This window comes from Stegodyphus dumicola, chromosome X1, assembly GCF_044657685.1.
Source record: "Stegodyphus dumicola isolate Sdum_Otavi_A_Nest chromosome X1, ASM4465768v1".
Lineage (NCBI taxonomy): Eukaryota > Metazoa > Arthropoda > Arachnida > Araneae > Eresidae > Stegodyphus > Stegodyphus dumicola.
The window spans coordinates 220,722,309-220,744,584 of record NC_140780.1 but is presented as its reverse complement, the minus strand read 5'-3'; the positions used below and the strand labels follow the sequence as shown (position 1 = coordinate 220,744,584).

Here is a 22,276-nt window from a genome sequence, read left to right as displayed (position 1 = left end):
AAAAATATTGCAAAAGTATTAAGGCTTTACGCTATTACACTTTGCTTTTTACAGTAAGTTTCAATGAAAACGTGTCTAAATGCATCATTGGAAAGGATTTTGTATGTTTTTATAAAAGAAAATGTTAATGATGATCTTATAAACTATAAATGCGCATGTGCATATAGTGTGACAAAAACAAGAACATATTTTTCAGCAAGGAAAGTTTTAATTCCCTTTTATTGCTATTCTTAGATACTTGCTGACATTATTATATTTGTATGAGTGGAGAGGAAATGGACCAGGACGTTAAATATTATATTCTTAAGTACAATAAACGCAGAATAAATTATGATTCGCCAGGCATAACTCTACGGGAGGAGATTAAAAGGGCTTCGTTGGAAACATTTGCTTCAGATGAGCTTTTTGGCCTCTCATTTCTGTCAGCTTGTAGAATAAGAGGTTATTGTAAGTATTAGATCAAAGATGTCGATGTTGACTTTGGCAACGACTTTGATCGTGGTTCTGGCCCACAGCGGTGTTTTTGCTAGGAAAGAAGGCGCTGTGTCAGTAGAAGAACTGCAAATTATGCTGAAGACTCTTCATTTGCTAGAGAAACTAGACGAAATGTATGGTCACCTTTCACGGCCCAGGTAAATTTTTCATTACAGATTTTTGTGTTCGGGGTTAAACAAATACTTGTCTGTTACATAATTTTAAACATTGATTCTGATACTCTGTTTTCTTCTATTAAATTAATAATTAATTTTGGACATTTTTTTCCCTAACTGACATATAAAAGTTTGATTCATCACAGAAATTTCGGAAATGTTATAAAATAATAAATGTTGTAAAAGTAGGTACGGAACAAAAATAACCACAGAAAATGCTCATAGTCCGGTATTATCTAGTTTTGAAGAAATTGAAACAACTGCAAATAAATTAACTAGAAATTATTTTTTCTTTTCAAATTTGTATTAAAACAGATATCTTTAATTCTTTAAAGTACTCAAGTTTCTTCAATACGAGTTGTAAAAATAAACGGGCTATAAGTTAACGATTCTAAGTGAGTCTTTTTATAGAAAAAAGGGTGAATGTATTACAGTGGATTATAGTGGATGTATTTATATGAAATTCAGGAATTTGAGTGAAATACCTTAAAGTAAAAAATTTGTTTCCGTAGAACAGTAGCTGACACAAAAAATTTCTTCCTTTTATTTCGCTTCTTACATTTGCTAAACTCACATAAAACACTGCATATGTCTTGGTTATCATACTATATGGCAGAATGATTAGAATGCTTTTTCTCGCTTCCTTTATCAATTTACAGAGAAAGATTTACTTACTTCTTTTTAGAAAAGTTTGTTACTTATGGATTATATATCCATACAAACAAAATTATGTATACGCAGCGTACACATTGAATAGCTTGAATTTGCACTTTTCCTCCTTAAATGTTTCATTTCCAAAAACTAATGTTAACAGAAAATTTTCCTTTATTCAATGTTAAGCAAAGAATAATACTGGCAGTTTTTTTCTCCCTAATTTTGCGACTTCATTTTTAAATATAAGAATTAAATAATTTAATTTTCAGTTATTTAAGTTATGGAATCCGAAAATAATTAGTGCCTTTAGAAATCAGACATTAGTTTCTTACGCATATTAAAGAATTTTGGAATAGAAGAGAAACACGCCAATGTGAGAATAAGAATCACAATAACAACATTGTAAGCGTACATATATTAAAACACTCAATAGATTTCGAGGGTAGCTAAAGGTCCTTCCTCATCAGGAGAACGAAATTACTAGAAAGGGGGGGAGAAGAAAAATAAAGCATTGTCAAAGGAGTTTCAGAAACACGTGGTCGTTATCAGATCAGAACGCACGTGGTCGTAACTGGATTTTGAATCAGAGTTACACTGGTCGCCTACTTTCACTGAGCCATGCTATCTGATCAAACATAAAACACATAGACTAAAACGCAAAAAAATTAGCTAAGGCAAAAATAGGGAGCAAGGGGCAACTGCACCTTCATGCACCAAGTCGCGTTTGGTTACCGGAGGATATAAAAAGCCGTTACGGAAGTTGTTTTTGCTTTCACTTGTTTATCTCTCCACAATTAGACCAACGAGCCAGTTTCCCTTAGAAAGTCCTCCACGAAGGCATCCCTCCCCTTAGGCAGATAGCCCTAGTGTGCTTTGCCATAATTAAATACATCACACCACAATTATACCTATTTTGACTTATGCATCTCCTGCGTGGGCGGCAGCCAAAGACTCAGATGTAAACAAACACCAAATCGTTCAAAATAAACTCCTGCGTATTATCACGAACGCACACTATTATGTCCGCAACAAGACCCTCCATGAGGACCTCAAAATCGATACCATCGGGGTACATCTGCGAAAACTTAACGATAAATTCTTCAAAATTGCGCAGGAGTGTAACTTCGTGAATCATTTCAACATGTTTCATTATGAAGTTCTCACCGATGATCGATTTCTTCGACCTTTCGCAGCATACATACTTAGTGGAAACGAAAATTTCCCCACCTGATATCAAGTTAGTGAAAATTTTATCTGTACATAGTGATTTTACTCTTATTTTGTTTTACTTTACTCCAGAATACTGCTTTTCCTCAATATTCAAGAAGCACTTCTAAAAGTCAGCGCCTGGGAGAGTGACCTCCCACGTGACCTAAGAATTTGAGTTCTATGTTCAGAATTGTTGTAGGACTTTCTGCATTTTTAGGACTGAAATTTCTGATATTCCTTATATTTATCCCATTGAAGAACATGGGAAAAATAGTGATTTTTCGCTATTGCAACCCATTATTTAATTATTTTACTCTTTTCATCAGTTTTGGACAAGTTTACGCTAAGCGAATCAGAATGTCTGATTCCGCTCACGTGATATGTGACTTATTCTAAGTATGCTCTGGGATAGACATCTTGAATTTGTATACATGTATTTTGTGTTAACATTTCTTCTGCTTTTATTCTGTTATTTTGTAACTCTTACTAAAATTATTGCATATTTGCTTTCCTGAAACATCTTCGACTGTTATAATGAAAACAGGATTCTGTTTACACCACCCTCATCACGTTATCATGGACTCAGAACTTCAACTTACAGGACTGCTAGACTCTATTGACTGTAGTGATGAAATTTGGTTTATTCCATATGTTGTTACTCTGATTACTAGAAAAATTTCCCTTTTATGTAATTATTTCTGCAATTTTGTACATTTAATGTTTTCTTCAGCATTTCTAGCCTGAAATCACCCAACGTATTAACGACTACTTCACACCTCACGTGACAAGGTAGTCACGCCCTCTCAACATCTGCAATCCTGACTTAGGTCTCACTCATGCATTCTCCTACTTTCAGCGCTTTATAGGAACTAGCTCAGACAGCCGGAACAAAACTTGCAAATCCTGCAAGTTAATCAGCGGCGCATCCAGCTGAACTTAGAACTTGGAAATGCTTTTCCTTTATTCGAGGTTCAGACTTGGTGCGTGAAGGTGCAGTTGCCCCTCGTTCCCTATTGTTTGACTTCGCTAATTTTTCGCGTTTTAGTCTACGTGTTTTATGTTTGATCAGATAGCCTGGCTCAGTAAAAGTAGGCGACCAGTGTAACTCTGATTCAAAATCCGGTTACGACCCCTTGCGTTGCTGACAACGACCACGTGTTTCTGAGACTCCTTTTCCAATATCTTTATTTTCTTCTTTTTTCCCCCTTTCCAGTAATTTCGTTCTCCTGATGAAGAGGGACCTTTAACTACCCTCGAAATCGATTGAGTGTTTTAATATGTGTACGCTAAATGCAAGGTTGTTATTGTGATTTTGATTAAAGAATTTGGTTAAAAACTGACAGTTCAGTTTCCCATGTTCCTTCTTTCTAGATTAAATAAGCAGCGAATTAACCTGAATTTTCATAAAGGGTTTGTTGCTTTACATGACGGATGAAGTTAGTAGTATTATGTATACCCAAAAGATACCTACAGTTGTTTAATACTGTAAAGCATATAACATAATGAAATGCACATAATGCAAATTTAAAATTCGCCAATTTTTATTCTGAATTGGAAGCATTCCATTTAAGGTTTATAAACAATTTATAGCGTAGAGTAATAAATTAATTTTACTTGGTTTATGCATGTAGCATTATGTATAATCTAATCACCCACTGATTCATTTTAGTTCTGGTAAAAGACGACTCTGGTTGAGTTGATTAAAATGGTAAGCTCATATAATTCGCAGGACTAGTGTTATGTTTATTTAACAGAATTTCGTTGAAATTAGAAGAAGGAAATTTCTCTGGATATCGAAAGCTAGTAAATTCATGTTCTTTATAAAAATCAAGCTTTTCGCATATTTACTTGGACATATTACAATTTCAAAATACACTTAAGTAATTTTATGTTTTCTGATCTACATTCCATTTCGGAAACTTCCTTTTTCCTTGTGTATTAACTAACTATCCTCTTCCACTGAAGGGAACTGAAGTTACTATCTCATTTTTGGGGTATTCATACGAACGTTTGAATTTCAATCTATAAAATCATTTCAGAGCAATAAGAAACATCCATGCTTAATTTTTCCGTTATTTAATATATCAATTTCATACAACTTTATCTGTTTGTGGAACTGACAGACAAATCAAGGTTTCTAAATGGCTGCTCTTATTTGAAAAAATGCATTTAATTCACCAGATATTGCTGCCCTTTTTAACAGCATTTTTATGAAGCTTTATAGATATTTCTATTCTCTTATTTAAATGACGATCTTGCTCGACCGCTCGCACGTGAAAAGCTCTAAACTTGTTCTAATATTGCAACCAGGGATTAATTTCTAAAATTAGAAATTAGCTCTACGAAACGTAGTAGGAATGGTGAACAGAAACCGATGAACAAAATAATAATAGAAATTATGTATAATTAAAACAATAATTTGATGATTAGGAATACACGATGTAAATATGATGACATTAAATAATAAATGATTAAAATTAAATAAAATACAAAGGGGTGTTAAGGAATGAAGTCAAATTAATAAGAAAGTAATAAATTAAAATGTCATTAAAATTAAATAAAAATAAGAAACAATTAATAATAAATTTTAAGAAATGTTATAGAAATTAAGTAAAATAATATAACAAATGAAAGGTGAGTAAATCAACAGAAACAAAAGATGATGCCAAGAATAAAAGAAAGGTAAATATTTCTCTCTATTCGCATTCATATCAATATGCATCTTTCTTTATCTTAGCTTTTAATCCGCGTTTTGACCAGATGAGTACAGCTCATAAGAATCCCCCTTTCTGCATTTTGACGTGGAGGATTTTTTTTTCTCAGCTACTCAATTTTGTCCCTCTTTTGCTCTTCACAGGAAAAGAGGAATTCATTCAGTATCTGGTACCAATATTAGTTTTATTAAACAGAATACTGTATTAATAACATAAGTTTATATCAATATTGCATTTTAATTGTACAACAAAAATGCCGGAGTTTGTCCTAGAGCTTTGCTGGAATTATGATTTCTCAAAAATTAAGATGTATCGGAACAGTGCTTTGTCTGAATTTAAGATCTCAGTATAAATAGATTTTTCATGCCATAAAAATATATAATAATAACGAGATGAAATTTCTGAATCCATCCTTAGTTTTTTCTCGCAATATTGAAGAACTGACCAGGCCAAAAGAAAACCTTTTTTCAACATCATTAATTATTAACTGGGTAATTTTCTTGCATCAAGTAGTTTGATAATGAGTTACGTTTTTATCTTTATATTTACTGCACATGCTGCTTAAGGTTTATCATTTGTAAGTTATTTGTTTTTTCAGAGAAAGTCGGAAACTAAACATCTGTTGATTAGGTCTTTTAAAAGCACCTCCATGCTTCAAATTGCTACAGAAGATACTCTACTTTATTTTAAGATTTAATACATTATTTTGTGGAATTTTGTTAGAAAATTAGAAATAAGCCAACCTTAACTAAATGTGCAGTACAGTGTAAGCCTCGAAGCAGAAAAGACGCCTTTGTCATACCTAAAAAGTAAATATAAGCCGCACTAAGTTTCAATGGTGAAAACGTTGTCTTTCAGCTGCATGCTACAAAACAAATATGCTGTCAGCTACGCGAAATTCGCGCCATTCGGCACGTTGCGGGAAAAAGAAGTTCCGTTTGCCCCTGTGAAACATATCGAAAACTAATTACTCTGACTGAAAAGTATCCTGCAGTCTCTGGGCAAAAAGAAAGACGACACGACTGCGCGCACTTTATTTTGTTTTAAATTTCTTATTCTAAATAAATTCCGCGATATATTGCAAAGATGTGCGTTTAAAATAATTAACCATAATTCAGCTAAAAAAATAATTTTTTTTTTTTTTTTCCAACTTTGAATGTATGAGCATGGGTAGCAGGTTTCGCATACTCTAAAGACGACGGCCCCAAAATAGGTATAATGCTGTCAATTGTTATTTTCAACGACAGTATTTAAAACGAATGAAAAAGATATAATTAGCAAATAAATACTCCCTAAATATGTTAAAAAATATTAAAATGAATACATTTTAGCCAGATGAAAAGCCATAAATAATAGAATAGTAATCAATTTCAATATGGCAAAAGGAAAAAAATGTGTTCAAGTATAAACAACGTGCTGCCATCTATTAATGGAAAATTATACTAAAGAGTTATTAGGAAAATTAAATATGCAAAAATACTTAAAAATGACCGATAAGATACGAAATAAATATAATTTACTAAAATTGTAATCTTTTATAAATGTTACATAAAATGTAACAAATAAAAATACATTTTCACTAAGTATGTCCTAAAAAATCAATGAAATGAAACTGAGAGTGCGAATAAATTAATAACCGTAATAACTATCCTAAAAACAAGCTAAGATCTGCTGCTAATAAGAGGAAATAAATATGTATACAAGAAGCAAAAGGTAAGATGTGAATGTAACTACATTTAAACGTTTACTCTCAGTACTGTTCTTCTTTCCCGAAGATTATAATTTAAAACCAGATAAAAAAGGAACTTTGTTTTGACATATATTTTGAGTAAAAATGAGAGAAATGTTTTGTTTCCGAAGAAGAGAGATCTGTATTAGACTGTTTTCGAAATGGATTGAATTTTATTACAAATAAGCCAGTTTAATATTGGTTTGTTTGTCTAAATTTAAATTTTGGATGAGCTCGAATTTAAATTCCTTTGTTTACACTCTACAGGCATGGCATATAAGATGCTTTTATTATTATTATTATTATTATTTTGTTTAACTTTTTTCTTTTTGTATTTCTCGTAACAAGGCAGAGTAAAATAGAAAAAGCAATGTTGTAGCAGCCCCCCCCCCAAAAAAAAGTGGGATCCGATGAAACTTCGACAAGGACGAGCTGTTTGCAAAATAAGTTTGTAATTATTAGATAACGGGGGACCTCTTTCATTAATTTACCTAGATATATTTGCTTCAAAGAGGCTATGCAATAAATAAATAACGAAAAAATAAAGCATTTTCATAAACTGGCCATGACCCTCAAGCAGATCGTCTCTGAAGGAGATGAGACGATCTGGGAAGTGTTGCAGAAAAACAGACACGCAAACACACCCGCTGTGAGTGCCGTGGCATCGTCCTGCTGGAACCATACACGCCCACATCCATCTCGTTGAGTGTTGGCAAGAAAAACTCCTGCCAACACTAAACGAGACATAACGGTCAGACTCAACGAGACATAACGGTCAGAAATCACCGAAACTGCCCGTTCTTATTTTTCAAAAAATCATAGACCAATTATTTCAACTCGCGAAGTGTACACCAAACATCTACACGCTGTGAATGTACGGGACGCTGATGAATGTAGGGGACGCAGTGGCCCGGTGTTATAAGGACTCCAATAACGCACGTTCTACTTAACTGCACCACAGCCAATTTGGAGAGATGAAATTTCAATTCTTTATGAAAGATTCGCCTTACAGAACGAGCAGGCAACACAGCAGCAACTTCAAGTTGGTGGGCAGAGCGCTAAGGGGATCGCAACAGAGAAATGTTTACCTTGTCAATGTTTTTAGGTGACCATGTTGTTCTTGGAAGCCAAGATTTTATTTCTTCACGTCACCAATTTCCCTGGCGTTATTTACCCATGCAATAACCATTAGAAAAATATGCCTCGACAGCGAAAAAACCCGGAAAAGCGAAAGCAAGCTGAGTTTAAATTGTATGCTATTTTCCCCCCTTCTCTAATATTACTATTCCAAACCTCCTCGGAGCAACGGTTGCTTCAAGGCGTCAAATTGAAATGAGCAAGTTGCTTCGCTCCACCTTGAATAACAAACCAAATTACAAAACTGAAATTTAAAATTTTTTTTCCTAACCGTTCAGAAAGCTACTACAGCAAAAAAGTTGTAAATAAATGAAAAATAACATGCTAAATGGACTAAAACTGGAAAGTATTTAATTTAGAAACTTTCCCTCCTTTCAAGGAAGGGATCAAATTAATCAAATTATCCACATGAACGATAAAAAGCAAGATCATGACTGTCAGAAATTAAAAGGAGAGAGGAAAAAGAATTCAGAAAAGCAAAAACTATATATCCTTTACAACGTAATCTCTTCATTAAAATAGTTAAGTAATTCAAGTAACTCATGTCGAATAAATAAGACATTGCTCCAGAGCCTGGACTTACTTCTAATATGCAAAGCTTGACAATAAATTTCCAGAACTGCTGTTGGATTGAGGAGAGTTAGACATTGGTTAAATGATGGAAAACATGATTATTCAAAATAATCTTTTTCTTTCTTGATGCATAATTTAATCGCCACATTAGATATTCACGGCTGTTTTCGATGTCATTTATCGAAATGTTGTCAACTTTGACGGACAAGGTTATCTTGATATTCCCAACATTCATGAAACATTGTCCTTTCAATGACAGTTTCAGTTCTTAAAAAAGTAAGAAATTGGCAGAACCCATGTCATGACAGCAGGCTAAGTAACTGAGCCTGGTAATTTCACATATGGTTTCCAACACCCCTTTTAAGAATTGGGTAATACTCAGAGCTGAATGTGCCTTTGTTTATTAGACAGAATAATCCAACTGCCACTGTTCAATTTCCACTTCAGCAATCGATTAAGAATTTACAGGTGGAAGGCCAGCTAACGTTTTCCACAATTTTTTAGAAAGTCTGTTTGATGGTCATTTCCATACCTTCCCTTCTCTCTCGAAATAGAGCATGCCAATCAAACACATGATCACGGAATACGGCATTGTTATAGTAAACAGTTTTGAACATTTCGGTAGGTATGTTTCTAAATTAAATACTTTCCAATTTTTTCCATTTAGCGTGTTCTCTTTCATTTAGTTACTACTTTTTTGTCTGTAGTAGCTTTGTGAACGGTTAGAAAGAAATTTTAAAATTTAACTTTTGTAATTTGGTTTGTTATGCAAGATGGGGCGAAGCAACTTGCTCATTTGAATTTGCCTCCCCGAAGCGACCGTTTCACGGAGAATGTTCGGGGTAGGAATATTAGAGAAGGAGAAGCGTAAAGTTTTAGCTCCGCTTGCTTTAGTTAGCATCATGGAGTGGATGAAGGTGGAACTTATTTGTTAATTTCTGTTGTCAATTCTAACCTGCTGCAAAAATCAATATTTACGCCTTGCTCCGCGTGGAAATGCATGGTGACAGGAATAAAAATGTCTTTTCTTGCTAATTTTCAGAATAATTCAAATAAAAAAGTTTCCAAACTTTTTTGTGTCATGCAAGTAAAATTGCCCCGCATGAAAAGTTCTGCAAGACATAGTTGAAATTTAATTAACGTACATATCACATTTTTCATTAATAGCAACAGAATAAGTGCAACAGTTCTGAAACATTACAGCCAAACCTTATACCTATTTGTCTTGGGAGAACCACTTGCTTATCTATCTTCTAAGTGACAATCGTACGTGTGGTAAGTTCTTGTAGGAACGTAACAGGAAAAGGGTTAAAAGTACCCTTTATTAAATTCTTTTATAATTTACAGTGCTTCAACTTGATACTAACACACTACGCCTCCTTTGAGCGGTAACTGAAATAACCAGGAACTAAACTAAAATTCGAAAATATTCGCAAGTAGTAGAAATTACGCTACAGGGCTCAGAAAACTCCTGTTACTTAAAACCGCGTCGAAATTAGTGGCTGCAAAGTAAATGCTGTTATGCCACGTAAACCTGCAATAACTCCGAGAGTAGAAGCTCACGCAACAGAGGTAACGGCAATAGCCTAACTCTCTCTCAGACTTTCATTCTAAAACTCGGTATTTAAACTGTTTCTCTTCACAGTAGAATTTGCATTTCTTCACGCGCGTTACCAAATTTAAATATTCTGGCATTGACAATTAGGGAAATGAAGGCTAATATCCGTGACAAGTTCCTCCTTACTGGCCACGTGTGTTTCGTATATCAAGGTGTGTTTCGTATATCAGGCTTTTCAGGTAACGTTAAAGAAAGAAATCTAGGTAGGACATGTCCAGCGAACGTGCAGACTAATGAATAGAACAACGACGAGCAATGCAGCTTTGACAAAATGTTGAATTCAAGTGTTGCCTAATGGAAACAGTAAAATGGGCTGGGGAGCCATCAGGTTGAAACCGCATATCGTTGCACTGCGGCTGCTGAATGCTTTGCTTATCTAAGAATTCGGAAAAATCTTGCCTTCAAAAAAATCTTATAAGACTGCTCGTCCAGACGAACAGGCATAAGATGTGGCTGTAATAGGTAATCGCCTAAAATGCCCCAAGAAACACTGACGGGAAACCAGCGTTGAGCTTCATTTGCTCCGGTACTCTTGGAGTTATCCACTGTCCATAAATGTGTATTATGTGCATTTTAGGAACCTTCTGTGGTGAAATATATCCCGTCTTTGAAAAAGATATCAAACGGAAAATGGGGTTCGTCACACACTTCTGCTTGTATCCTTCTTCTCGTATCCTTCAGCCAATATAAGTCGCGGCATCAGCAACAGGCAGATGCTGTACGCACTGCTCATGCGGTTAGAGTGTAGGATTCTATAGACAATGGTTTGGCAAAAGGAGAGATTTGTAGCTATCGCTAGTGTGCTGATATGCAGATTCCTTTCTGCATCTCTATCTCTACCACATCTGCATCTTATCTTTATCATTCCTTTCTCTATCTCTTTTACTTCAGGTGTCCGTGTCTTTCGTTCCCGATTTCTATGGTTGTATCAAAAGATACTATATCGCAAAATCTTTGATGCAGGCTTGAAAACGTCTGGTGATTCGTAATCCGCTTATTACGGTACCGCTCCCTATACAAACCCATAGCGACTCGTCCATTATAAGCAGCCATTCCACATACATGCGGTAACTCGGAAATAACGGAGCTTTCCATCCTAGTTCTAAGCTTGATAGCCGAATGTCGAATTTCGTACGAGGTGGCTTTTACCTTTCCCACAACAACGCCCTACTCGAGTAATGTGTTACGAAAGCCTTTGATAAATACAGCCCATCATGAAGTTTGTGAAAGTTTAAGCGAATCACCCTGCATATATATATCCAATGAAATCTGATTTGACAATCCCTAAGACAACTACTGCAAAAAGTGATCAGCATTTTTGTGATTATAAGTATAAATTGAATACGAATTTTTTAAAGCGATCATCCCCAGAGAGGATCAGATTCGCTTGGAACTGTCGCTGGTCGCTTTAGAGAGAATAATTTTGCATACATATGCGTATAAAGCATTTTTATCATTGATTATAGTTAAGTTCATTATTGTTTTGGATAAAAAATGAAAAAAATAAACCGAAGAAAATGAGCATTTACAGTGAACGCTCTCTAAGACGACCACCTACCGATCCAGATAACTTTGGTCACCTTAAAGAGGTCATGATCAATGTTAATGGTCGCGTATGTTCGCAAGAATGATGGTCGCTTTCAGAAGTGGTCGATTTACGGAGATGGTTATGAAGAGAGATCGTAGTGTCATTAGGTATTTTTGAAGAAATACATGAAAAATAAGCAATGTCCTCGACGGGACTCGAATCTGGAGCTGTGGAATACGGGCCGAGTGTGCTAACCGTTACGCAACGAAGGCATGCTGAAAGGAGTGAGAAAATATCTTATAAGTTTAGTGTCGGTTTTCTAGCATGGTTTCTGTTGGTAACAAAACTGAAGAAACCTCACTCCAAGCCGTAACAAAGAAATAAATAGGGAAAATTTAAACAATGAAATTAAAAGAATAATCATTAGCTAACATCAATACTAATGAATTTTTCCTTGCTGGTACCAGTGTTAATCTCTGTTAATTTTTATTATTTGCGAAAGAACTTTCCTAATGTTGGTTTATCGAAACTGAGATCAGGGAAAATGAACAATGCCTTCACCGGGATTTGAATTCCGAAACTTGCTAGCTGAATTCCGGACCTTGCTAGCCGGAGATACTCTCCATTTACTCACCGAAGGCACGTAGTATAGAGGAAGAAAAATATTACAAAGTCAGTAAAAACTTGCATTGAACCCATTAAAACTATAGACACTCATTTCGATTGTACTGGTATCAGTAAGTTTCTATAAGAAAACCAGTAGAAATCAAAATTAGTGTAATAAATACAAACAAGCAGAAAGTTCGATTGACATTGATGCAGGTTGTATGGGTATCGATAGGATTCCATTGACATCAGAAAGAAATACATATATGATTATTAAAGATCAAGAGAAAGCGGTAAAAGTCAAAGGAAATCAGTAGCATTCTACTGGTACTAAAAGAAGATTTTTTGGTTCATATAACTAATTTTTTATCAGGGCTTTAGTGGGAAATTATCCCCATGAAATTATCTACATTATTTTGAGAATATTAGCAGTTGAAAACGCATGCAAAAGACCTATATTAAGCAAACGTGTTATGCTGCTATACTTTTTAGACACTAAGTGCAAATATAATTCAACATTTTCTTATATTATATGCAGTGAATCTCTCTGAGACGCTTGCTCATGACTCTGGAAAATTTAAGTCTTCTGCGAAGGTATTCATGTTAGAGATAACAAAAATCTGTGATGAAAATTACCGATTTTATCGATTTGTGAAATAAGTCAACCCTATTCAAGATCGTGGAATTTGCTAAAAAAAGCAAAGTGTGTTACATCAGTTTAAAAATACCATAATATACTAGTGTGCAAAACTTTGACAGCAAATTTATTTTTCAATTTATGAGCATGAAATTGTTGAAAAAGGCTTCTTGCGATCAGTAGAATGAAAAGCCACTTAAAAGGTAGGTTATGCACATGTAGATATCAGCACCATGACTTCAGAGTGTACGTCAGGGCACGCAAAAAGCGAGGAATCAGCTCATCCAATGCGAGGCAACTTAAAAAGAGAAAGGAACGCTCATTTTCAGGCATTCTTCTGCAAGTGAAAGTGATATTGTATATGCAAGTATCGCTGTAACAGAACATCAGGACGCCTTTTCACTCAGTAGAATGATGAGCAAGCTTGAGGAGGTGTGTAGTTTAACGTCTGTCGGCAGAGAGTTTGGAAGTAATAAGTGTTACATGACGAGTTGGAAAGACAGACAACAGACACAGCTGTAAGAAAGGTTGATGATGGTCTGATAAGGAAAACAATGATGACTGATGACTGATACATTGCCTTGCAGGCGAAAAGAGATCGAAACCAGATAACTGCCAACTTAGCTCGGCAGCTGCGCATGGCAACTGGAAAACGGGTGTCCTGATTTAATATGGCCAGAGGACTTCATAAAGGTAGCTTTTTCGTCCGCCGTCCTGAACGCTGCATACTATTGACAACAGTCCATCAGTGGAACCGCTTACAGTGGTGCAGGGAACACAAAGATTGGACATCTCATCAAAGGAGTCACATTCTTTTTACCGAAGAGAATCGTTTCAATCTGAAAAACGATTTTCGGCACCAACTTATAAGGAGAGAGGTAGGGACACTGTTTCTTCGCAATAATATCAGGGAAATAGACCGCTGGTATGGTCCTGGAGTGCTTGTATGAGGAGGTTTTTAGATGAACGGACAGAGGTCAACATTTTCGACCGAGGTTCACTTAACGGAAACTGTTACTGTCATAAAATTATCCTCGCCCACGTGCATCTTTTCCAAGGTGCCATTAGTCTGGATTTTTTTTTATGGATGACAATGCATGGCCCACATAGGACTTAGGCTGCTGAGGAGCTCTCGGAAAGGGAAGGTATCCACAGAATGGATTGGCCAACGTTCTCTCCTGATTTAACTCCCACTGAACATGGGTGAGATACTTTAGGAAGATGTCTGATAGCACGATCGGGATCTTCCTGTTTTTCTAAATCGAAAACAGTGTCCACGATGACCGGAAAGTGATCAATGAAACACCCCCCACTGGCGAGATAACCGTTACTGATAACGTCAATATATACAGTATATATAATTACATTATATGTAAAGTAAATACATTATATACCAAAATATAATGCCTGTGTCATTATATATAATGACCATTCAAGGCATTATATATAATAACCTATTAAATCGAGTTAGAAAAACAAAAACGCTGGCCCTTTCCTGAGAAATGAGAGCGAGTGAGACTTATTACGCGTCGAGAAAGCTGCTGGTCTTTCCACTTCTGTAATAATGTTGCAATGTTACTTTTTAATTAACCAAGAAAGCTTATGTTAAGTTTGAAAATAAACAGTGAAAAAAAAAATGAAAATCCTAACGAAATAAACAAAAACGCCTACGCCCTTTTAATTCACGCTTATAAAGAGCCGTAATTCCCAGTTTGTTTATTTCAATAAATCTATCTAATTAGAAACTGATGCCAGGTACATGAAGTTCAAATGCCGTATGAATCAACCTATGTGAAAACAATTACCATTTAGCTCCATTTACTGGGTTTCAAAAATTCAAATAAATTGTTCCGTTTTAATGTCGTGTATACGCGATGCTGGGCTCGTAGGAGCAGAATCTTTGCGTCGCGTATACGGGACGCTGGGCTGGTAGGAGTGGAATCGTTGCGTGGCGTATACGCGAGGCTGGTCCTGAACGGGATAACTCATTGCTTAGTTAGACCAAAACAAGCAGATTTTTTAATGGAATATGTGTGCCAAATTAACGTGCTGAGGTGGTACAGGGCGCTGTGGAGCGGAAGATAAAAATGTGCAACTGGCATAAGTTGCCATTTCCCGCACAGTTTTTAAGCGGTATCCATTACTATCTGAACGCAAAGATCGTCGACATTCATTTTATCTGTCAGGCTGCCGTTAAAACGGAGCAGCTATAAGGGGTACAATGAACAATTTATATGTGTCTCCTTTGAGCAGCTGCTCCATTTCCACCTGTAGCCCTACAGATAAAATAGATGTAGACGACCTATGCCTTCGAATAACGATGCATACTATTAGAAATCCGCACTGGAAATGACAACTTACGCAACAGAAAACTTCTATCTTTCGCTCAACAGCTCCCTGTATAACTCAACGTGCCATTTGATAAAGGCATTCCATTTTAAAATCTATTTTTTTCTGTCTCTTCTACCTGATCATATATTGTTCTCAGATATTTTCCAAGTATCCTGTATATAGAAGTATGCTTAAGTGCATTTGAGGTAAAGCTAATGTATTTGGAAAATGAAAAGTAACTCAAACACTTTTACATACTGTTTAAATTAATTTACTTTTTATTTTTATTTGTTTTAGATATGGAAGAGAAGTTTCGAGTTTTCAAGAGCAGACTGAAGTAAGATAAATTTTGTTTCGGAAACATTTTCTAGCAGTTATAAGTTTGCTAAGAAAGATCAAATAATTATATTTTAATCTAAATGTCAAGACACAAAAATATTTTTCATAATGAAAGCAAAATTAAATAAAAAGGCGTATTAGGTTTTCTCATCAATTTTGCGCATAACCCTTTCTGAGCCATTTACTGAAATGAAATGTATTGATGAGGCGGGATTATATTCCATTCGCGAGTCGTATTTAGATAACAAGGAATTAAATATGGGGAGACCAGACCGTAAGACAACGATTTTTTTCGTCTGTTTTATGAAATTGTAAGAAGAGCCGTGTTCAGTTTAAAGCTCCCAGCAGTCATGAAATCAGTCACTTTCTGTTTTTTAAACATTAAACTATACACACTCAGGCAAACTAAACTCTTTTCAGTGTTAAAATTGGTCATCATGCACTGACGCATTTACATCGAACAAAATATACAAGAACCGTTTTCTGCATTAAAATTTGAGAAAGTCATAATTTAAAATTTTTATTTTAATTGTCACATCACTGCGCAGTGGTCTGTTTTAGCAATGAAAAGCATTTAACTTATAATTAGAGCATAGATGCATCACTTCAGGTCACACAGTGTAGTCACACAATACATTGCGTAAGCTTTCAAAAATGTAATTAACAATGTTATTATTAATAATGATTTACTTTGTAACAGTCTCAGAATAGTACTGTTATGTTAATAATAGCTTGATTTAATAATTATCGGCTATGGAAGAAATCAAGTTAATTACATTTCTTATTTAAGAAAAATCTGAATTTTTATTTAATTCTTTGATTTATTAATTTAATGTTTTATTATTTAATTACTTTAATATTTGGTTGTGTAAGTTCTTTATTTTTTTTGAAAAACAACAACAAATTCTTCAATGATACTTTTATTCTTTTTATGTTATTTACATTTAGTCAAGATTTCTGTGTCCTTGTGAAGGATTAAAGAAAGAAAGCCTAGTCATTCTCTCGGGGTGACGTATACTTCCGCAGATCTTTCTAGAAAGAAATTGCTTTGTTTCTGTTTCCCATTAGGACAGAAAGTACGTGACGAAAGGTCGGAAGGGTTAACGTTTCACCTACAGGGTAGGTCATTCACTTGGCGATCTAACTGTCCAGTTTTGGTCCGCTTTTGGGAATAAGTAGAGCGTGCGCAAATTGTATTAGCTGGTCTTTGAGGGTGAAAAAGCGGAAATTTGGCCTCTAATGAGGGGGCCGAAAATTGAGTTTTGTGCTAACCTGTGTTTTTTGAAAGTAGTGAAGAAGAATTTCGAGTATAGGTCACTTTTTTGCTCTGTCGGGGTAAGTGTTGGTTGCCGTGGAGTGAGCTGCGAAGGCAAAAGGGGAGAAGCTACACTTATGCTCCCGACCTTGTTGATCCTACCTTAACTTCGAGAAAGTAAAAGCTCTCGATGTTTAGCATAAAAATGCTTTTGCTCCCAAACTAGTAAATCTTTTTAAACTAAGAGAAAGGATGGTTTCGCTTTTCTTCCTCGTGTTTCCTACCTCTTTTGAGCCCACCAGCGGGCGAGCAGTAAAGTCGCTGAACGCTGGTAGTTCGGTCCAAGGTTCGAATCCCGCGAACAGGCTGGCTGCTTGGGTGTTTTCGTGGTTTTCCCCATGTGTAACGTGTATACGAGCCAGTTTGCCTTAGAAAGTCCTCCACGAAGGCATCCCTCCCCTTAGGCAGATAGCCCTAGTGTGCTTTGCCATAATTAAATACACCACATCACACCTACCTCTTTTGATGAGAGCTGGCATGGCCGACCAAATAAGCCTAGCGGTTCGTGGCCAGTTAAGCGTTAATACCTACCTACCATGTACTATGAAGAAAGCTGTTATTTAGAATGGAAAGCTGTGATTTCGAAAGAATGTGCCTCGATTGGCATGCTGCTTTTTATCATCAATTAGTGGGTTCCACCTGTTGGATATCGGACTCTTGGCCTAGTCTTGCTAATTGCATTGTCATCGTTTTGCCGTTGATGTTGATTCTCGCCTGCTTCTGCATAATGTTCAAATCATCAAGTTCGGAAGCCCTGACTTTTTTTTCGACGTGTTCTGCAACCGGGAGCTTAGTGAATCTAGCAGCTAAAGAGCCTTTATTCCTTGGCAGAAGCTTGCTTCAAATCTCGGATGGAACCTTGGCACCGCATTCACTAGACAGATAAGTCAATCTATTTTACTCCTCCCACTATTATGTAAAGGACGGATGATGTTAACTGGCTTCGGGCTCTAAAATAACTTTATTAAAGGAATTTACTTAATTGAACTCTAAATTTAATTTTCTTGAAAAATTCGCTTGTTTTTCCTTAGTTCTACTGGAGACTTACTTTTAGGCGGAAGCCCAAAAAAGTATAAAAAAATGTCAAACTTTCTGAATTATTTCTTCACCTAACTATTAATTCATGCTTAACACCTGAAGGTGAAAAACTGAAATTACCTGTCTTTTGCTTTATAGCTTGCTTGAACAGTGCTAAATATAGCATATCTGTTATTTTATACCAAAATTATGAATTAAGTTAATGTATTAAATTTACTGGGTGGTACATAACTATGTAAATTATGATAAAACGATGATTCTGTGAGAATTCCTTTTAGACCTGAGAATATTTAATAAACCAGAATTAATTTGAAATTTATGTCATGTTTTTTTTATTTGTGAATTAAAATTTATCTTTTGTCCGATCCTTATCTACCACAGTCCCGGAATTTTAGAACGCAACGCAATGATTCCCATTTAATTACGATCACACAAATGTTGAATTAATTAGCCCTTATGAGTTTTTTTCAGGTATTGCTAGTTTAGCAGCATAAGATTTAACGAGTTATTTAACTTTTTACGGATTCACCAGATAATATTGTAAGCAGCAAAACACCAATATTACATTGGTGGCGTTTGTTAGTGACGGTTTCACTTGTGAGTTCTGTGTCGGTATTTTATTACGACACCGTAGCAGAAACTGAACAGTACACATTAATTTGTTTCCTAGAATACTCAACGAAGCTCTGACTCGCAGAAATAAAGAACTAGTAGTACCGTAACGGCCAATTAAAAAAATGAGGCCAGATAAGATGGAGTCAACTGTATTAGTAGTACGAGGTTTACGTTCCATGTTTTTAGAAATGTTAAAAATCGGAAGAGTTCAAGCAATTCCTATGCAATTTTTGTACGACTCGTAAAACTGAATTTAACGGATTCGTTTTACTGTGTGTAAATGGTGTAAATCACGAAATGTTTCTAAAAGTAATTTCAGGGTCACTTTTACTGAAAAAAAATTCCTAGTGAGACATTTATTAATTGAAATGTTATTTCTAGAGGACATGTGTAAAAATTTAAACATTAGATATTTTTACTAAAAACGATACATAACAAAATCTATTTTAATCTTCTAGACCAGTGTTTCTCAAACTTATTTCTTCTACCGCCCCCTTTGAAAATCAATTAATCAATTATTTTTCATCGCCCCCCCCATTTTTTATACACTCCTAAAACTTAAAAACCACAATTTCATTACTTTAATTAATTTATAGTGTGCTATATTAGTCGGTTCTGGTGTTTAAACTTACATTCTAAACTAGAAATTTTTACCATTGCGAGCAATTAAAACGCAACTTTATAATATTAATAATATATTTTAATCAAATTAAAAGAAACAATATAGATAGGTAATCAATTTTAGTTTTAAAACTAATCTAATGGGATGGATGAATTTGATGATTTTTAACAAGTTAGTTGATTAAGACACAATAACACGCCGAATAAATACTAATTCAGAAGACAAACAACAAAAATCAGCGTTATATTTACAAAATTTTCACAGGACTAGTTTCGATGGCTTTACCGAACCACCATCCTCAGCTGAAAAACCGCAAATGAACAAGATAGGAAAAAAGGATTAATAAGATAAGAAAGCCTGGACAAGAATAAGCAAGTGGCGCCATCTGTTGGTGAAACCAGAACTAAAACATAATTTCTTCAAAGGCCGAAGGCAAATTTGGATTGGAATTAGGATCGTTAACTAGAACAGAAAGATTTTTATGAATGTGAAATGCCTCTAGAAAATCCAGTTCTCCAATGGAAGATGTTTTTTGAATAATTTTGGCAGCAGAAAAATTGAAAGTGTGATTTTCGGACCAACAATGTTGCGCAACAGAAGACTTCTGTGCTTCCTTTTTTTTAAAAAAAGGAATGTTATGTAATTTTATTTTAGAAAAAAGGAAACACAGAAGTCTTCTGTTGCACAACATTGTTGGTCCGAAAATCACACTTTCAATTTTTCTGCTGCCAAAATTATTCAAAAAACATCTTCCATTGGAGAACTGGAAGAAAATTGTTGGTAGCCATCTTTAAATATGCTTTTCATTTCCTCGTTCGTTGTCTGTTCTATAAGTTCTTCTTCCAGCTGGGGAGATAATGCTATGTTGACTTTTGAAAAAGGATCTAACACCCAGCCTGGTATTTCCAATTTCAAAATGTCTTGGAATCTTTCAATGTGAAGATTTTCCAAATATTGGAAGTGGACGAGCAAGTCATCGTTGTTGCAGGATAATGATAAATTGGGAAAATTATGGAACTCACGTCTGCCGATATTCTTCTTGTGTAAGAGCAGCTTGGCTACGAAAGCAGCGACGATATTTTTTGTTTTTATTAAGCTCAAGTCATCGAATTGAAGTTGAAGATTTATATAATTAAAAAATGTATAAAGGTCTGTCAGGTATGCGATATCATTCTCTGATGTGATGAGGTTTTCGCGCAATGCTGTGTCTTTGTTTTCCAAGAACTCTATGACAGAGTCAAACAGATTGTAAAAACGAGTCAGACAATTTCTTTTTGATAGCCAACGCACTTCTGTGTGAAAGATCAATCTGTTGAAAATCTTCATCATTAGCAACACAAAGCTGATTAAATAATCTGTCATTTAAAGAGTTGCTTCGGATTTTATTAACTGCTCTGATGACATGTTGCAATGATTGAAACAGTCGTTCACTTAAATTTCTAGCAACTAAATGCTGTCGATGTATAACGCAATGTACAGCAATCACATCAGGAATTTTGTTTTTTAAGTACGACATGAAGCCTTTTTGAGACCCTGTCATAGCTGGAGCACCATCTGTAGCAGCTGATATAATATTCTTCAAGGGAATTCCTTTTTCATCACAAAACTTTTCCAGCGTTTTAAATATGGTTTCTCCTTTTGTGTCTGTCTCTAAATTTCTGGCAAATAAACGTTCTTGACATATTTTTTTCATCTTTAATGAACCTCACGTAAGACAACAACAATGCTTCATTAGTTGGTAAAGTAGACTCATCCAACTGAATTGAAAATTGACTAATCTTCAGATGATTGCACAATGACTCTTTAATGTTTTCAGCCATTTCATCAATTCGTCTTTGCACAGAATTATTGCCCAAAGGAATTTTTCGAATTATATCTGCCGCCGGTTTATGGAGCACAGTAGTTATAACTTCTTTTATCGCCGGCAAAATTAACGTTTCTCCGATGGTGTGTGGTTAACCTGTTTGAGCAATTAACAGATATTCTATGAAGCTCGAAGTCCGTCATGGTCTTGCTTAGCAGCCATCGAAAAAACTTTCGATACACTTGGCTGAGCATTATGCTTTTTTTCCAGATCTTGAAAATAGGCTACATTTTTGTCTTTCTTATCTGGATGCATTTTATTTAAATGATCTTAAAGTTTTGAAGGCTTCATCGCTTCGTTTGAAAATGTTTTTGAACAAAGAAGGCACAAAGGCAAAGATGGGTTTGTCGAATTTTCTATGAATCCATATTTAATATATTCTGCACTGTATTGCCGTTTCTTCTTTTTTGCTTGCGACATGGCTTTTTTTTTTTTTTTTTCAAAAATATGTAAATAAAGTGTTGAACTTAAATACTCGTTTCAAGATAGCGGGCGAAACCACTAATGAAAAAATAAGAAAAATTACAAGCTTTTATATAGGATTTAAATACAGCAAGCACCGACAGGAATAAGACAAACACGCACAAACTCGTTTATCTCTTTCGACGCTCAATCGTACTGAGCAAGTTAGAACAACTATCGATGAATCAGCCGATTGCTACCACGTACAGTCAGTTAGTTTTCGCATTGCAAAACCGCCACCTGTCGACGATTCTATTCTGAAAAGGGGCGATACGCTGAGATGGACTGTTTCCTCAGACCGGTTTTTCAGAAGCACGCATGTTAAGTAAACATTTCTCTTTTGTCTCAACCCTATTTTGATGAACTCGAAGCAGACCTGACGCATGCGTAAAAGCGCTAAAGGTATAAGTGCACCGGCTTTGTATAATACTTATCATACTTTATATAATACTTATCATACTTATCTATTTTTTACAGGAGGAAAAGTTTCTTCCACAACAAGTAAGCTTGAAGGCAGTAAATATATAAGCAATCAGTATCAGAAAGAATTTTTCTCCAGATTGCCGAATTCCTGTTTTCTTATTTTACGCTGAAAGAGTAAAATGTACACAGTTGTAATATGAAAATGATTATGT

General features: G+C 35.2%; 1 long non-coding RNA gene across 1 annotated transcript; it reads left to right on the top strand.

Moving 5' to 3' along the window:
• Positions 1 to 391: 391 nt before the first annotated feature.
• On the top strand, positions 392 to 22,269 carry LOC146993421 (uncharacterized). The gene is made up of 3 exons (XR_015038350.1): positions 392 to 632; positions 15,684 to 15,723; positions 22,119 to 22,269. It is a non-coding gene; the product is annotated as an uncharacterized LOC146993421 (long non-coding RNA).
• Positions 22,270 to 22,276: the final 7 nt, after the last annotated feature.